General features: G+C 46.8%; 1 non-coding gene across 1 annotated transcript; it reads right to left on the reverse strand.

Moving 5' to 3' along the window:
• Positions 1-12,750: 12,750 nt before the first annotated feature.
• Trnas-uga lies at positions 12,751-12,825 on the reverse strand. Its single transcript has one exon. It is a non-coding gene; the product is annotated as a tRNA-Ser (tRNA).
• Positions 12,826-17,109: the final 4,284 nt, after the last annotated feature.

Below are 17,109 nucleotides of genomic sequence, written 5' to 3' on the forward strand. Positions count from 1 at the left end.
CCTGTCCAATCTCCCGAGTGCCAGTCGGCCGCACACATTTGTGACTCCTGTAATGTTGGAAAGCGTGAAAACTCTCATTCGAAATAATCGGGGGACCACAAACATCTCGCTGCATAACTGGACGTGTCAGTTGGTAGTGCTAACACACCCGTCGACCAGTTGAAGTACTAAGAGGTGTGTGCCCATGGGGTTCCTCGCCGCCTAACACAAAACCGTAAGGAGCAACGACTTTGGTCCAAGGAAGGATGCAGTCGATGGGTAGCAGTACGTGGTTGACGAAGACGTTATTTATGACGCAAGACATTGGCTCCGACATCGACCAGTAGAGTGGTATCATGCACACATATAGATCCTCCAACTAACTTGGCGTAAGGCCATTCCATTGAATGGAGAATATTGAAAAGTGGCGTTTGGTAGCAAGAAGAGTGGGGAATCTTATGGTGTATTGGAATCCTGAGTAAAACCTACCTGCTTTCAGAAAAAAATGCTTAATTATTTATTGTATTCCACTCCCCTTTCGGTTAAGGTCACTTCGTACACTTATTACTGCGAACTTAAATGTAATCCAGTGATACCTCTCCAATGCTGCAATGGAATTGAAGTCACCTTTTCTCCCTTTTATTCACAATATGTCACACTTCTGTACATTCAGGTTCAACTGCCAGTCCTTGCACCAATTATCAGTCCTCCGAGCCGCGTGGGATGAGCCGAGCGGTCTCGGGCGCTGCAGTCACGGACTGTGCGGCTGGTCCCGGTGGAGGTTCGAGTCCTCCCTCGGGCATGGGTGTGTGTGTTTGTCCTTAGGATAATTTAGGTTAAGTAGTGTGTAAGCGTAGGGACTGATGACTTTAGCAGTTAAGTCCCATAAAATTTTACTCACAAAAATCCTCCGAAATGTCTTCCTGTAATTAGCTACAGTCTTCTGACATTGCTATATTTTTATAAACAAGGGCATCATCTGCGTTACTACTTATTGGAGCTGTTGCACAGCAGAATATCAATTAAATGTAAGAATTAATTTTCCTAGAACTGTGTGGGGGGAGGGGCGATGCTAAGTGGAACACGACCCCTGCTTGCACAATGGTGGCGTAACCATTCTCAGCATTCAGAAGATATGAACTACAGAGTTGCTGCCTAATCGCGTGCGAGACAGGACGCCACGAACCACTGATTCAACCGTTAGACAACAGGACAACAACGCAAACGAGACAACGGTTTTCTCTAATGAGGCTACATGTAGTAACTCCACCTAGGAATGACGCATGGAGACCTACCGGACAGCAAACTTTGCATAAAGGAACTCTGAAGTAGTGAGCTAGACATTATGCCAGCCAACATTGCTGTGAGGCTTAGAATACGGGAGCACATTTGGTTACCCCTACAGGGGGATCACGTCATCGACTGCTATGAAACCGCTGCCTTTCTTCTACGGAATCTCAGAGTTAGGCCATTCCATCTTCCTCAAGGATAGCGACGAAAGATCAGCTCTAGCAGTTGCAGGATACTCTGGTAAATACAACGTAGTCTCTGCTGCCACCTTAACCTTGGAATCCACTGCTACGAATCGGCAGCCATCTGGCTGTGGAGGGTACATCGATTCTCCTGCTGTTCATAACGGCGACTGACTGAAGATGAGGGCTATGGCCGATTTTCCGTGAATGGATAACTGTCCGTCTGTGAGTTGTTCGACATGGGAGCAGGGCGACTCCTGGGCAGTACAAGTACCAGCTTACCGGCTTTGTGCTAAGACCGCTTATCGGGCTGTCCGTGTCGCTGATGGTTCTTCCGCTTATATCTCGAGAACAAGGGTATGCAGATTCCTGGGGCTGAACCAAAACGCAGCTTCGCTCAGCGTGAGCACTGAGGCACCAAGAGAGGGTTACAGCCATTCTGGGCTGTATCGACGCGCCAACCGCAGGACCCTCCTACGACGAGCCGCAGCTTTGATGCTCGAACAGGCCAGAGCATTCGCCCGAAACTTCCTTGCCGGACGCTGACGTGCTACTCTGCGACTTCGTTGCACGTGGGCTCAGCACGGCTGTTCCTAGGCAGCGGCGGAAAGAAGGGTGAATTTACAACTCTTGCTAATAAATTATTTTCAATTGAACTATGTCTCTTTGGCGCCTAGCGCTCAACAGCACTCCATTCGTCTGTTCTACACTCACATAGTAGACCAGAGCTTTCGAAGTTATCCACTACATCGTTAATACACTACTGGCCATTAAAATTGCTACACCGCGAAGATGACGTGCTGCAGACGCGAAATTTCACCAACATTAAGAAGATTCTGTGATATGCAAATGACTAGCTTTTCAGAGTATTCAAACAAGGTTGGCGCCGGTGGAGACACCTACAACGTATTGACATGAGGAAAGCTTCCAACCGATTTCTCATACACAACCAGCAGTTGACCGGCGTTGCCTGGTGAAACGTTGTTGTGATGCCTCGTGTAAGGAGGAGAAATGCGTACCATCACGTTTCCGAATTTGACAAAGGTCGGATTGTAGCCTATCACGAGTGCGGTTTATCGTATCGCGACATTACTGCTCGCGTTGGTCGAGATCCAATGACTGTTAGAAGAATATGGAATCGGTGGGTTCAGGAGGGTAATATGGAACGCCGTGCTGAATCCCAACGGCCTCGAATCACTAGCAGTCGAGATGACAGGCATCTTATCCGCGTGGCTGTAACGGATTGTACGGCCACGTCTCGATCCCTGAGTCAACACATGGGGACGTTTGCAAGACAACAAGCATCTGTACGAACAGTTCGACGACGTTTGCAGCAGCATGGACTATTAGCTCGGAGACCATAGCTGTGGTTACCCTTGACGCTGCATCACAGATAGGAGCGCCTGCAGTGGTGTACTCAACGACGAACCTGGGTGCACGAATGGCAAAACGTCATTTTTTCGGATGAATCCAGGTTCTGTTTATATGATGGTCGCATCCGTGTTTGGCGACATCGCGGTGAACGCACATTCGAAGCATGTATTCGTCATCGCCATACTGGCGTATCACCCGACGTGATGGTATGGGGTGATGTTGGTTACACGCCTCGGTCACCTCTTGTTCGCATTGACGGCACTTTGAACAGTGCACGTTACATTTCAGTTGTGCTACGACCCGTGGCTCTACCCTTCATTCGATCCCTGCGAAACCCTACATTTCAGCAGGATAATGCAACACCGCATGTTGCAGGTCCTTTATGGGCCTTTCTGGATACAGAAAATGTTCGACTGTTGCCCTGGCTAGGACATTCTCCAGATCTCTCACCAACTGATAACGTCTGGTCAATGGTGGCCGAGCAAGTGGCTCGTTACAATACGCCAGTCACAACTCTTGATGAACTGTGGAATCGTGTTGAAGCTGCCTGGGCAGCTGTACCTGTACGCGCCATCCAAGCTCTGTTTGACTCAATGCCCAGGCGTATCAAGGCCGGTATTACGGCCATAGGTGGTTGTTCTAGGTACTGATTTCTCAGGATCTATGCACCCAAATTGCGTGAAAATATGATCACATGTCAGTTCTAGTATAATATATTCGTCCAATGTATACCCGTTTATTATCTGCGTTTCTTCTTGGTGTAGCAATTTTATTGGCCAGTAGTGTATACACTGATCAGTCAGAATATTATGATCACTAACCTACTATCGATATAGCTGTGTTACATGCCATGGAATAACTGCTAGTCAGACACGCGCAATGCATGTTGAATCAGTTTTGGTGATTATCATAAAATTTCATTCGCCTTTCATGTATTTCACTTTTCCCTAATTGATATTAATCTGATGGACTACAAGAGTTAGGGTAAACCACTGATTGATGTCACAGTACTTGCAACGTTCTAGAAGCAGTAATAGAACTAAATACGGCTATAGAGACTGATTTTTGGATTCTGGATGTGACAGTTGCTGCAGCCGAAGCAAGAGGGTGGAAACGCTGTGGCTGAATGAAAAATGACGCTTCTTTAGAAACTGGGTGCACCAAGCATCCTGACGCCACCCCAACCACTTTATTAGTGAGTGGACATGGTGTGGGAGTCGGGTCTCCTTATTCCGTGTGAGGATCCAGGTAAAGCGGCATCGGGCTTGCGCGCGGCTAATATGTGTGTGTTACTAGAACAGTGTACCTTGTGAGACAGGATGACGTATTTCTTTAGATGTCGTATTTCTCAGATGCCGCTGCGCCTCGCCAAAACGGCGCCCACTAAATAATAAAGAGACGGAGCTTGTTTTCACTAGGAAGCTTATCTTATCTTGTGAAATGTGTCAGGGGTTTGGCTGCAGGACCTCTTGTGTGAGAGCTGTTCTTTCGGAGAACAGAATGTGTACTGAACTGCAGTAATTGGTTGAGGAAGTTCGGGTCTCCTTGATAGAAAACATTATTAGCACGGGAACCATAGCTGGGCAATGGTACGTTGGGGGGAACGCCGACTTTTGGAAGGTTTTGAGCAACGGTAGAGGCTAGGACTTGCTCTTCGACCGTCGCAGAGTACAGTAGCTAGAGCTGTTCTATTTCTACAGAGACAGCTGTTAGTTGTAAACATGTCCAGACCTCCAGGCGAAACTTTATAATATCGGGGACGTGAGACAAATGCTGGTGGACGTGGTGTCATCTCCCACAGTACGACACGCCACCGAACCTAGAAGCTTTGGCACTGCCCGCACGCAGACGACAGTTATCCATCTTTCACCAGCTATATCGGTAACGTTGCACAACTTCGGCAAATTCAGAAGATTATCAATCGTTTTCACGGCCATCTTTTTTATAGCAGCCTTGTCATCGCAGTAGTCACTCAAAGTGTCCATTGTGTGTTTAACATGCTTAATTACACTTTGACGTGAGATCAGTCAGTGGAATGATACAGCAGAGTGTACTTGCCTTGATTGGCATCCTTCCACTCATAGTAGCCAGTCTCTCCTACACGTAAATTGCAGTTAGTTTCCCCAAGTCTACTGCCAACGTACCTGAGTTCGTATTAATAGAATGTTAAGCAGCTGAAGTTTTTGTTTTCTTGTTTGTTCTCTTTTGACCTTTATATTAGTTAATAAATTTTTTTGTGGTACAGTAGGTCCTCCATTATTTAATGAATGTCAACTTTCATTGCACTATTGATAGACGTGGCAACTGTTTGGTGTGGTGGTCACGACATTTTAGTCGTATGGCGCACGGAGAATGGCCGTCGCCACAGGCTACCTTGCATGCTCGTTTTATTTAAAAAGCATAAAGAGTTTTTGTTGTGTCGGTAGCTGGGCCGACACCGTGAAGTTGAGATGGCTGAAAAGGCAAGCTAGACTAACGCAGACGGGCGTGAAGTACTGGAACAGGATACGTAATTAATGTTAGGAAGAAAAGTACGGAGCAGGTTTAATACTTAACTTTACTCATTCCTTGTGGTACATCGATCTTGACGATACACAGAAGACTTTAAGTACAATCACTGTATGGCTAATGGCGCCTTGCTAGTTCGTAGCCATTAACTTAGCTGATGGCTATTCTGTCTCTCGGCTAATGAGAGAGAAAGGCTTCGTACATCTGGTCGGTAGTTAGGTTCTCGTACAACTGGGCGGTAGCTAGGTTCTCGTACAACTGGGCGGTAGCTAGGTTCTCGTACAACTGGGGTGAGTGCTCTCTCGTATCACGAGACCTGCCTTGGTGGTGGCGCTAGGTCTGCGATTACACAGTGGCGACACGCCGGTCCGACATGTGCTAAATGGACCGCGGCCGATTTAAGCTACCACCTAGCAAGTGTGGTGTCTGGCGGTGACACCACAGTTTTCACATAAGAAATTCGGTGGCATTGCTTTTCAACACGTCCTCGTAACCGACATCACATTGAGTGGGAGCACTAGCTCAGGTAGACCAGACTAGGAGAGGCTATCCTACCTCTCGCCTCAGTTGATTTAGATAAACTATAGGGGACTAGTTTGGAGGGGAATGTTTGTCCTTTTTTTCTCCATCTGCTTCAAATAGCCAATGTGCAGGATCTCAAAGAGCCCTGTCTACCCTTTGACGTAGAAAATGAAAAGAGTAAATAAAGCAAAAAACTGTTATTCCTTGTGGAATGCACTGGAGCAAACAAACGTGCAGAATGGCACAGAGGTACACACTGGATTCGCACTTCGGTGGAACTGTGTTCCATTATCCAGCCAGACAATTTCATTTAGGTTTTCCTATAGGGCATCTAAATCATCTGAGATGAATGTCCTTCTTCTAGCCTTGTCTATCTGAACTAGTGCTCTCGTTCACTTACGTAGTGGCACTACCATTTGGGATAGGAAAAGTCAGTTTTGGTGCAATATTTCTGAGTGCGCAAGTTACAGCCAGGTGCAGGCCTGTTTACAGTGAGTTACGCTCACCAGCAGTTGGGAAGTAAAATAGAGGCCACAGGAGCGTAGAACCGCCGGAAAAAGTACACGCAGTGGTTTGCACGGCGCAAGTCACAGGCAGAAGGGGCCCATTGGCCAACCTGTGTGTTTTAAGTACGTGACGCGGAGCGGTGCGTTTAGCAAAACAGAGGGGCACAGCCACATATAAATAGGTGCCGGTTCACAAACAAAACATTAAAGTGTGGCAGCTCTCCTGGACGACAGGGCGTGTCACACCACCGGCTACACACAGCAACAGATGGGGCGCCAGCGTTCCAGTCCATGGCGGGTCGCTGGTTCGACCCTCGGAGGCCAACACGGGGTCAGTAGCCAGCCAGCGGCAGGTCATTCTATGACTCGCTACTGCGGGCAGTCGTCTTGGCTCCCAACAAGTACCGGAGACATTCAGGCTGAGGGCTGCAGATTCGAACACCGGGTAGCGGGCGCTCGTTGTCGCCACCTTCTTAGCCACGCCTGCAAGGGAGCCAACCATGCGTCGCCTTGCAGCGGGCGGCGCTGAGACAGCAGAGGCAAAGACCGCTGAGTCGGCTGCAGATGCATCCTAATGTCACCACAACTCTGTGGCCGTACAAGGCCGACACACCGCTGGGCATTGCATGGGTCGCTGAGGCAGCCATTCCGTGTGAAGCCGTTTCGCAGACAGCGAATTGGTGTCCTCAGCATTGTGGGACCCAATGACGAAGACTGAGGGGAACGCGGCACTGTAGTTGGAAACAATAAATCACTTGGAAAGCTCGTATAAGTCTTAATACGATGCCTTCTACGTCTTCCTGCTACATTCGATGTCGCTGTTACATTCGGTGTCACAAGTTGCCACTACACTTAGATGCTTACTTTGGTAATGATGATTTTAGTGTGTGGAATTAAGACAAATAAAGGGACACACATTCTTTGATTTTTCACTTTTTTTACACCTTTTTCTTCACAGGTATTACAGATTTTATACCTGTCCCCATCCCTCACTGGCGTTCTTCTTTGGCTTTTAAACGTCTTTAAAGTTACATTAAAAATCTGGTTTACAACCGAATTGTGCCGTGTGTACATACAGCTGCTTTAAGCATAGCCACTGCTTGCAGAATCCAAACAAGACAATCACATAAGCCATTGATACGAGGGGCGTAACAAAACGTCTCGAGACTAGCCCTATGTACAAGAAAATACTTCGCTTATGAACTTTTGCACCTTCGAAACAGTAACTGTGTACAGTGTTATAACGTTTCCAGATCCTCTGCCACCGCTGAAATGTGTCCTGGAAGCCTTCCTTCGAAGCATATTAGCACATCTCGTGATTCGCGCTGGTGTTCTGCAAAGGTAACAAAACGGTGACCTATAACTCCCTACGCCGGTAGTGACCATCGACATGAAGGACGGGTCATCCACGGCACGCCGACGGAGCTCGTGGCACAATTCGACGACGGGTTCCTTCTGTTTTTGTATCAGTAGCTTGGGTAAGAAGCTGGCAGCCACAAGTTGATATCACATTGGACAATTGTCTGTCTGCATTATTCCGTGTGACACACCGACAGTGGCAGCAATGCTGTGGAATGTTCTCCGACGATCCTTATACACAAGTTTCGTCTGTTTACGTGTCAAAGGGGTGTCTCCAAACTATTTAATACCCCCTCCTGCTGCACGATGGAAAGGAGTCGTAAAGCTGTGTGAATAATCGTAGGCATGGGGCTTATTGCACAGGAGACCGTATGAAATGGAATGATCAGTTTTAGTCGAAACCTTGTTTGAAAAATGGGAATCCGGTATATAACATAGTCAGCATCAACAAATTGCACTTTGTATAGTAACTAGTTGTCGGGAACGAACAAATTAAATTTGTAAGGAAATTGTATGTTTCAATCGTCACAAGCCATGTTCAGATTTATAAACAATGAAATTAACACACGATAAAAATATTGAGGTTATACCAAAATTAACATACGTTAAAAAGTTGGTAGTTTACGTCAAAAATTAAAAGTTTAAGATAAAGTGATGCCATGCCAAAAGAGGAGGCAGTAGTTCACATTGCGAAAACCACATTGGCGGTAGGGAGGAGTGAGGAGTGACATGCATATTAACGCTAATTAACTATTCATGTGTGCTGTTGCATAAACATTTGTCACATTTTAAGATAATTTACTAGTGCGTTCATAACCCTTGTTTAAATTACGCTCTGTAAATTTTTAAGAAAAATGCTTTTATTGACAACCACCACAAAGCTGCTAAGAACTTTTACATCAACAACAAAAAATGTTCAATTGTGTGTGATGTCTTATGGGACTTAACTGCTAAGGTCATCAGTCGCTAAGCTTACACACTACTTAAATTATCCTTAGGACAAACACACACGCACCCCATGCCCGAGGGAGGACTCGAACCTCCGCCGGGACCAGCCGCACAGTCCATGACTGCAATGCCTTAGACTGCTCAGCTAATCCCGCGCGGCCATCAACAACTGTGACGCAAAATATGCGCATATAAATTAATCCTTTTCACCTTTTCGTTTTACTTGAAGATCTAGCATTCAGTACGAAGTTGTCCTGGCCAGCTATAAGTGCCACAATATGTGTGCTACCGTGATAGCAAAGTCAAAGGACGGTATGGAGTCCGTGCTAAGATGCGACGTAGTCCAGTATTCTTACAATAGGCAATCAGGAGGCTTTGGAGAGAGACCATGCTATTGCCTACCGTGTCTTCTTACAGAGAGACACCTCTGAACCTCGTTCTCTTGTCTTCAGCATTTCGTAGAGAGCAAGAGGCTCATGACATCTGCAGCTGTGCTACTTTTCTGGGCGACACAGACAGCTTTAAGGCGCCTACGACTGGCTCTCTAGCTTTCCAGCTTTGGATGTGCGGCTATCTCCCTTACAATTTGCATCTGCCCATCACCGTATTACTCGCTCATGCAACATCGCTATACCTCTCTATTGTATTTCAAATTTTGGCCCTGCCAATGTGACTCGCATACGTGGCACACGTACATCAGTCATTGAAGATACAGTTGCAGCCGCTAAATTGCAGTAGAGGCAGACATTTCCCTTGAACTTATGTCTTTCATTCGTCCGTAAGCACATATTGCATTCCGCCGGTATTTTACTCCCCACCATTTTGTCACAGAATTTTTGTTTCGACTAAAACAGTACAAGGCATGTGATAAGAATTATGCAAGTGTGTGGAAGGTTCATTACATGCTCCTCCTTGAAGGAAGGCTAATTAAGGCACTCACAGCGTTCGATTAACGAAGAACGTCCAACAGGTACCTGAAGATGAGATAATACTGTCTTCAAATCGGTAGTAATGGATTAGATTAAAAATAGTGGCAATATTTTTATAATTCATACCGACTTTATTGACAGATGACTTCTCTTGCGCTGCATCAATTGCCACGAAGAGGTTCCTTCCTTTTTGCGAACAGGTCGCAATTGCACGAATTCCTATCGAGTGAACGCAGTGGATGTTTGTGTCTCCTAGCCCCATGAACGCAAGAGCTCCTGCACGGGGTTCGCCGTGTTTCATCGCGCATTGTCATGGATGATAATGGGACGTAGTGTGACAAGTAACACTGTCGTGTGCTCGGAACACGTGCTCTTCAGTCTACATCCACTCACGTAGTTTGTGTTTCCCAAACATACCGTTGGAGCGCTTGAAGTGGCCTCCCGCGCTTTCAGACAGTACGTACAGCAAGTGACTCAAATGTAGCCATCGCAGCTCAGTGCACAATTGACCTTCTGCTATCAGACACACAATGAGCATGCCACGTTTTGTAAACCAAACCCTCGTCGCCAGTTTGGTAAAGACCTCGTCGCAACTGCTGTGGAGACCAAGTTTCCACTGTAGTTACAGTAGGCCTAGTTTGTGAGATGGTGAAACGGCTTCTGGTGCAGTACACGGCTAAGATAATTTCTCTCTGCCACTATTGCACAGCAGTGCCTTAGGGTCAGGTAACAGGATAGGAGAACGAAGGTTCCACAGCACGCCAACAAGTTAGTAACGAAGTCACACAAATGAGTTAGCTACGAGAAGCTGAATGTTCCTTCTGCGATGCTGCAGGAAGACTCGGCGGGACTATAGCCACTGTACATGATTGCTGGCAGCGATGGTCATCAGAATGAACGGTCTCAAGAAGCCTGGAGCCAAGGCTGTGACTTGTTGAGATAAGAGTCTGTAACACCGCTTTTAATATAACAGAAAAAAGATCGAAGTGCGGACAGTCGTAGGTAAATTTCACAGTACATAGCAAATCCAATTTACAGCAACAGTCTGTTCACTTCTAAGAGTTCACTAAACGACGTTCCCTGCATAAAGTCAGCCCTGGACGATGATCTATAACCAAGAGCTCCAGAGCTGCTCTTCTGAGTGGGCTTCTGTCCGTTGTCGTCCGGTCCTTTGCGGGTTGTACTCGACCGGCAACTGGGCGAGGTGAAGTCGATATCATCATCCCCTGCGCCGCCGCTGGCGGCGATGGAACTCACGCAAGTGGCGAGTCTCTATGTCACTGGCACCAGTTCGCATCTCTGCGCCTGTGGTGCTTCTTTCCCTGGCTGTGTCTCGTTCGGACGACACACCACCATGTGAAGCACATCCTTCATGTTACGGCAGTGCTGGTACTACTTGTTATCCAAGCTATGTATATGAGATAAACATCAAAATATGATAAAAATACATTTGCAAATAAATCGAATTTTCTTGTAATAAATAAGTGCTGGTAGGACTACGGATATTTGGTACATAGCAAAATCCACGTAAACAAAACATTTTATTGTTTTAAATGATTGTACTACTGTACTGACCGCCAACTACACTCCTGGAAATTGAAATAAGAACACCGTGAATTCATTGTCCCAGGAAGGGGAAACTTTATTGACACATTCCTGGGGTCAGATACATCACATGATCACACTGACAGAACCACAGGCACATAGACACAGGCAACAGAGCATGCACAATGTCGGCACTAGTACAGTGTATATCCACCTTTCGCAGCAATGCAGGCTGCTATTCTCCCATGGAGACGATCGTAGAGATGCTGGATGTAGTCCTGTGGAACGGCTTGCCATGCCATTTCCACCTGGCGCCTCAGTTGGACCAGCAGCGTTCGTGATGGACGTGCAGACCGCGTGAGACGACGCTTCATCCAGTCCCAAACATGCTCAATGGGGGACAGATCCGGAGATCTTGCTGGCCAGGGTAGTTGACTTACACCTTCTAGAGCATGTTGGGTGGCACGGGATACATGCGGACGTGCATTGTCCTGTTGGAACAGCAAGTTCCCTTGCCGGTCTAGGAATGGTAGAACGATGGGTTCGATGACGGTTTGGATGTACCGTGCACTATTCAGTGTCCCCTCGACGATCACCAGTGGTGTACGGCCGGTGTAGGAGATCGCTCCCCACACCATGATGCCGGGTGTTGGCCCTGTGTGCCTCGGTCGTATGCAGTCCTGATTGTGGCGCTCACCTGCACGGCGCCAAACACGCATACGACCATCATTGACACCAAGGCAGAAGCGACTCTCATCGCTGAAGACGACACGTCTCCATTCGTCCCTCCATTCACGCCTGTCGCGACACCACTGGAGGCGGGCTGCACGATGTTGGGTGGTGAGCGGAAGACGGCCTAACGGTGTGCGGGACCGTAGCCCAGCTTCATGGAGACGGTTGCGAATGGTCCTCGCCGGTACCCCAGGAGCAACAGAGTCCCTAATTTGCTGGGAAGTGGCGGTGCGGTCCCCTACGGCACTGCGTAGGATCCTACGGTCTTGGCGTGCATCCGTGCGTCGCTGCGGTCCGGTCCCAGGTCGACGGGCACGTGCACCTTCCGCCGACCACTGGCGACAACATCGATGTACTGTGGAGACCTCACGCCCCACGTGTTGAGCAATTCGGCGGTACGTCCACCCGGCCTCCCGCATGCCCACTATACGCCCTCGCTCAAAGTCCGTCAACTGCACATACGGTTCACGTCCACGCTGTCGCGGCATGCTACCAGTGTTAAAGACTGCGATGGAGCTCCGTATGCCACGGCAAACTGGCTGACACTGACGGCGGCGGTGCACAAATGCTGCGCAGCTAGCGCCATTCGACGGCCAACACCACGGTTCCTGGTGTGTCCGCTGTGCTGTGCGTGTGATCATTGCTTGTACAGCCCTCTCGCAGTGTCCGGAGCAAGTATGGTGAGTCTGACACACCGGTGTCAATGTGTTCTTTTTTCCATTTCCAGGAGTGTATTTTCTTTATTTCCAACTTTTCATGGCGCTTTCATATTAACCCACCATCAGATTTTTAACATCAGTACACGGTATGCAATCACTTACAATCATTACATTACAGAATCATTGCAGATGAAACTTCCTGGCAGATTAAAACTGTGTGCCGGACCGAGAATCGAACTCGGGACCTTTGCCTTTCACGGGCAAGTGCTCTACCAACTGAGCTACCCAAGCACGACTCACGCGCCGTCCTCACAGCTTTATTTCTGCCAGTACCTCGTCTCCTACCTTCCAAACTTTACATAAGCTCTCCTACGAACATTGCTGTAAAGTTTGGAAGGTAGGAGACGAGGTACTGGCAGAAGTAAAGCTGTGAGGAGAGGGCGTGAGTCGTGCTCGGGTAGCTTAGTTGGTAGAGCACTCGTCCGGGAAAGGCAAAGGTCCCGAGTTCGAGTCTCGATCCGGCACACAGTTTTAATCCGCCAGGAAGTTTCATATCAGCGCACACTCCGCTGCAGAGTGAAAATCTCATTCTGGGATCATTGGAGATGCTCTCCAACACTTCCTGGCTAAAGTGATATTTTTCTGCTTTTCAACTACATTCAACAGTATAATATCATCTGGCAAAATAGTAAAATGGTTTACATTACATTTCTATAATTTTAAAATATGTTGTGGTTCTACCTAGCGCTTTGTATGTACGAGGTATGACATCTTCTATCCCAGAACTCTAAATGGGACGTACTCTAGATTCCGAAGATGCTTTGACAAGCGTTGGTACGATTAAAAAAGAAATCGTTCGTCACTCCATGTTGCGGGAAAGAGGCGCAGCCCGCTGTCAAAAAGTAATGCTGTCTATGTAAAGCGTTTCGCAACGTAACTCTTTGTCTCACATGCAAACGGTGTCACAGAAAGAGGAATGCGGTGTGGGCCTTTGTCTGCTGAAACATCGAGCAAACCCGGTACTGAAAAAAAAAAAAAAAAAAAAAAAAAAGATGAGCGTGTAGAATATCAGCCGTCCCTCCGCGACTCGCGGACAAAAATTTTCATTTGCAAAAGAACACGTGTAAAAGGCGGGATATTAGCGCGAGGAACGGCTCCAATTTTACGGCCACACCAGCTGTGTCGCCGCTCTCGCGTTCGGAAATAACCGAAGCGCCGAAAAAGCTCCGAGCGGAGCTGGCAGTGCGCTAACCGTAAATGGGCGCCGGCGCTGCCTGTGGGCTGCCGGTCGTAAAGCGCACGGCGCTCCACCCACCACGGCTAGCGCATAGCGTCCCCGCCGCTGCAGCCGCCGCGATTATTTCTCATAGCGGCGCTTATGTGGCGTCAGATGCCACGCGACACCGTCCCCCCCCCCCCCCCCCTCCACCCCGGCTGCCCCGTCCCTCTGCGTCAATCTATCGATCTACCGCACACGGCTACGTTTTAGAGGCCTCTCGGTGGTTCAGAATGGCCATTGAAAACGCGGTCTTTAACAGTAAAATTTCTGCATTCCGTGTGCGCGGCCGACGCTATTATTATCAAAAGCGCGACGCCTGAACTGACTGCGGAAACTCAACAGGCGCGGCCGTAAGAACTGATTGCGGCCGTACGATCTGATGTTCACCTTAATAGCTCGTTAGCAAGGGCTGCCAAATTTCTAATTATGATCGTTAGTGGTATAGCTTGCCTAATTCAGTAGTGGTACCTGACTTTTTTATATTCACGTTTTCGCGCAGTGCACTGCGGAGGTTCCTTGGCTTCCGGAATAAATCGTCTCTCTGTCTCATTACGTTGTGATACGGTAGTTTCCTGTCAATCTTCTTACGATAGACCGGGAAGAGAGCGTTGATGTTTAGAAGATCAACGGTATTACCTTACGGAATATCAGACTTCCTTCTACCTCATCACGCACGAAAATCAGTTATCATTAATAATGTACTACAGCAGCTGGTGGTTCCCGAATCGGAAATTACACTACTGGCCATTAAAATTGCTACACCACGAAGATGACGTGCTATACACGCGAAATTTAACCGACAGGAAGAAGATGCAGTGATATGCAAATGATTAGCTTTCCAGAGCATTCACACAAGGCTGGCGCCGGTGACGACACCAACAACGTGCTGACATGAGGAAAGTTTCCAACCGATTTCTCATACACAGACAGCAGTTGACCGGCGTTGCCTGGTTAAACGTTGTTGTGGTGCCTCATGTAAGGAGGAGAAATGCGTACCATCACATTTCCGACTTTGATAAAGGTCGGATTGTAGCCTATCGCGATTGCGGTTTATCGTATCGCAACACTGCTGCTCGCTCTAGCGTCCCCAGTGAGGTAATAAGAAAACACTTACAAAACAGTATTTATAAAGAAGAGACATTTAAAACTTGAATGATAACGATTTTTTTATAATGTACCCGTAAAATAATAATTTCTCCGTGTAAGTTCGAGTGCAAAGAAATATAACAAAATGATCTAAAGAGACGACAAGATACGCTCTTTTGTTAATTTTTTAGTCGTCTTCACTTCTTCTCTTGTCTTGGTTGTGTGTAGACGGACATCTTGCGAGTGCTGGCAAATGTAAGCAGATTTGTATGAGTTAAGCAGATAATATATTGATTTAATATTATTGTGCACTTTTAATTTGTAAGAGGTGATACCGATTTCATGTCCGCCTTCCTTGAATTAACCTGCATTCAAGTAATTTACAGTTCAACAATCGCAGCGGCCGATGCCAGCCAACGACGCCATTACGTGGCGATATTAACTTATGAAAAATTAGCGGAAGCGAAAAACTCGCCCGCTATTAACATAATATTAATTTTTCTCCACAGCCACACGACGTTGCAGAAAATACATAGCTTTAAGATTCAGTACCATAGCCGAGAGCCAGAGCCAGGACTCCGACTACGAGTACAATACAATGGTTAACGGAGGTTAGAAAAAATATTCTCGCGCGTGTGTGGGCCGCAATTGTAATTAATAACTAAAGATTTCTTGCTTTAAAGTGAGCTGAATAGCTGAGGAAATTAATATGAAAAGTTTATTACATTGTTCAACTTGTATTGCTCATGCTTTAAGATACAGCGAATCTAACGTCCATTAACGCAGCAAATAATTTGAGATTAATATTGTTAAAAAGGAGAACTTCAGGAAAGCATTTAACCGTAAATCAAAATTGAATGAAATATCATTTTTATTAAGGCCCACCACGTAAGTCGGCAACAATCAAAAATAATAATAATAATATATTAAATTACGACGGCCGACGGACGCGAGATTGGCGCCGCAACTTTGGGGCCCGATCAAAGAAAATACGAAATTTACTAAATCTGACTCTATTGTAATGAATGCAATTATGTATGTGCCTAATTGTTGTAAAATATTAATGCCTATATGAATTCTTTTACATGTACAACAGCAAAACCACACCCTGAGGACAGCTGGAGAAGAAAAAGAGTAGAAAAGAAAAAGAATTACGAGAAAGAAAAATAAAGGTAAGGCCTATTGTGCAAGCATCCTGTGTAGGTCTGTGCGGGATATCGAACCCATATGCACATGAGATACCTTCTGTGAAAAAACAGTAAGTAAAGTGCAAATTAATCTTTGTGTATTTATGTTTTTTTTTTTGGAGGGGATAATTATTCGTGTGTGTATCAGTGTTAAAGATTCGACAGTGGCGTAAAGTGAATTTATTATGGGTAAGATAGGACAAGCTAAAGCATCCGTACCAGACGAACAAAATTTTGTTAATATGGAAAGTGAGGGTCATTTGCAATACGCAAACGAATCCCAAGCCACCGCCTCGGATAACATAATTTCCGGAGCGGGGGGCGAGGATCTGTGGACGGTGAATGACGCTCCACAGCAGAAAGGGGAATAGAGTAACAAGAACTCCACTGCCTGGGCAGGGGGGCCAGTCGAGTGCTAGATTAAGCGGGGCACCAGTATGCTCACCGATTGCCGACCCATTTGCAGAATTTCTGCGCAGGTTAGAAGAAAGAGATAGGGAGAGAGATCAGAAACTGGCTCAGATGCTCTATGAGCAAGAGCAACAAAGAGAACAGAAAGAAAGGGAAAAAGAAGAGAATGTCAGAACAGAGGGAAAGAGAGAGGGACGAAAAACTGGCTCAGATGCTACATGAGCAGGAGAAAAAATTAACGCAAAAGCTCATTGAGCAAGAGCAGCGCAGTGAAGCGAAGCTAAACAGTATCCAAAGCGAACTTGCCGAGATGCCGGACGCTTGCAAAGAAATACCCGATCTTGTGCAAAGCTTAGCCGGTGAGATGCAAAAATTACAGATATCGCAGGCTAGGCTTGAAGACAATGTCCAGACTTTAACCAACCGCGTGGATAATGTGGAGATAGATGCACGGAAAAGTATTGACGCATATTTGGAAGTGCAAGCTCAAAAAGTCGAAAAAGAATTAAATGAATGGCTAGAAGTAAAGGATCACGAGATATCTGCAAAGATTGAAAGCGACGTAAAAACAGCTGTAGAACAAGCGACTGCGGCCGCGAGTGTAAATATTGAC

This window comes from Schistocerca piceifrons, chromosome 1 (genome assembly GCF_021461385.2).
Source record: "Schistocerca piceifrons isolate TAMUIC-IGC-003096 chromosome 1, iqSchPice1.1, whole genome shotgun sequence".
Classification (NCBI taxonomy): domain Eukaryota; kingdom Metazoa; phylum Arthropoda; class Insecta; order Orthoptera; family Acrididae; genus Schistocerca; species Schistocerca piceifrons.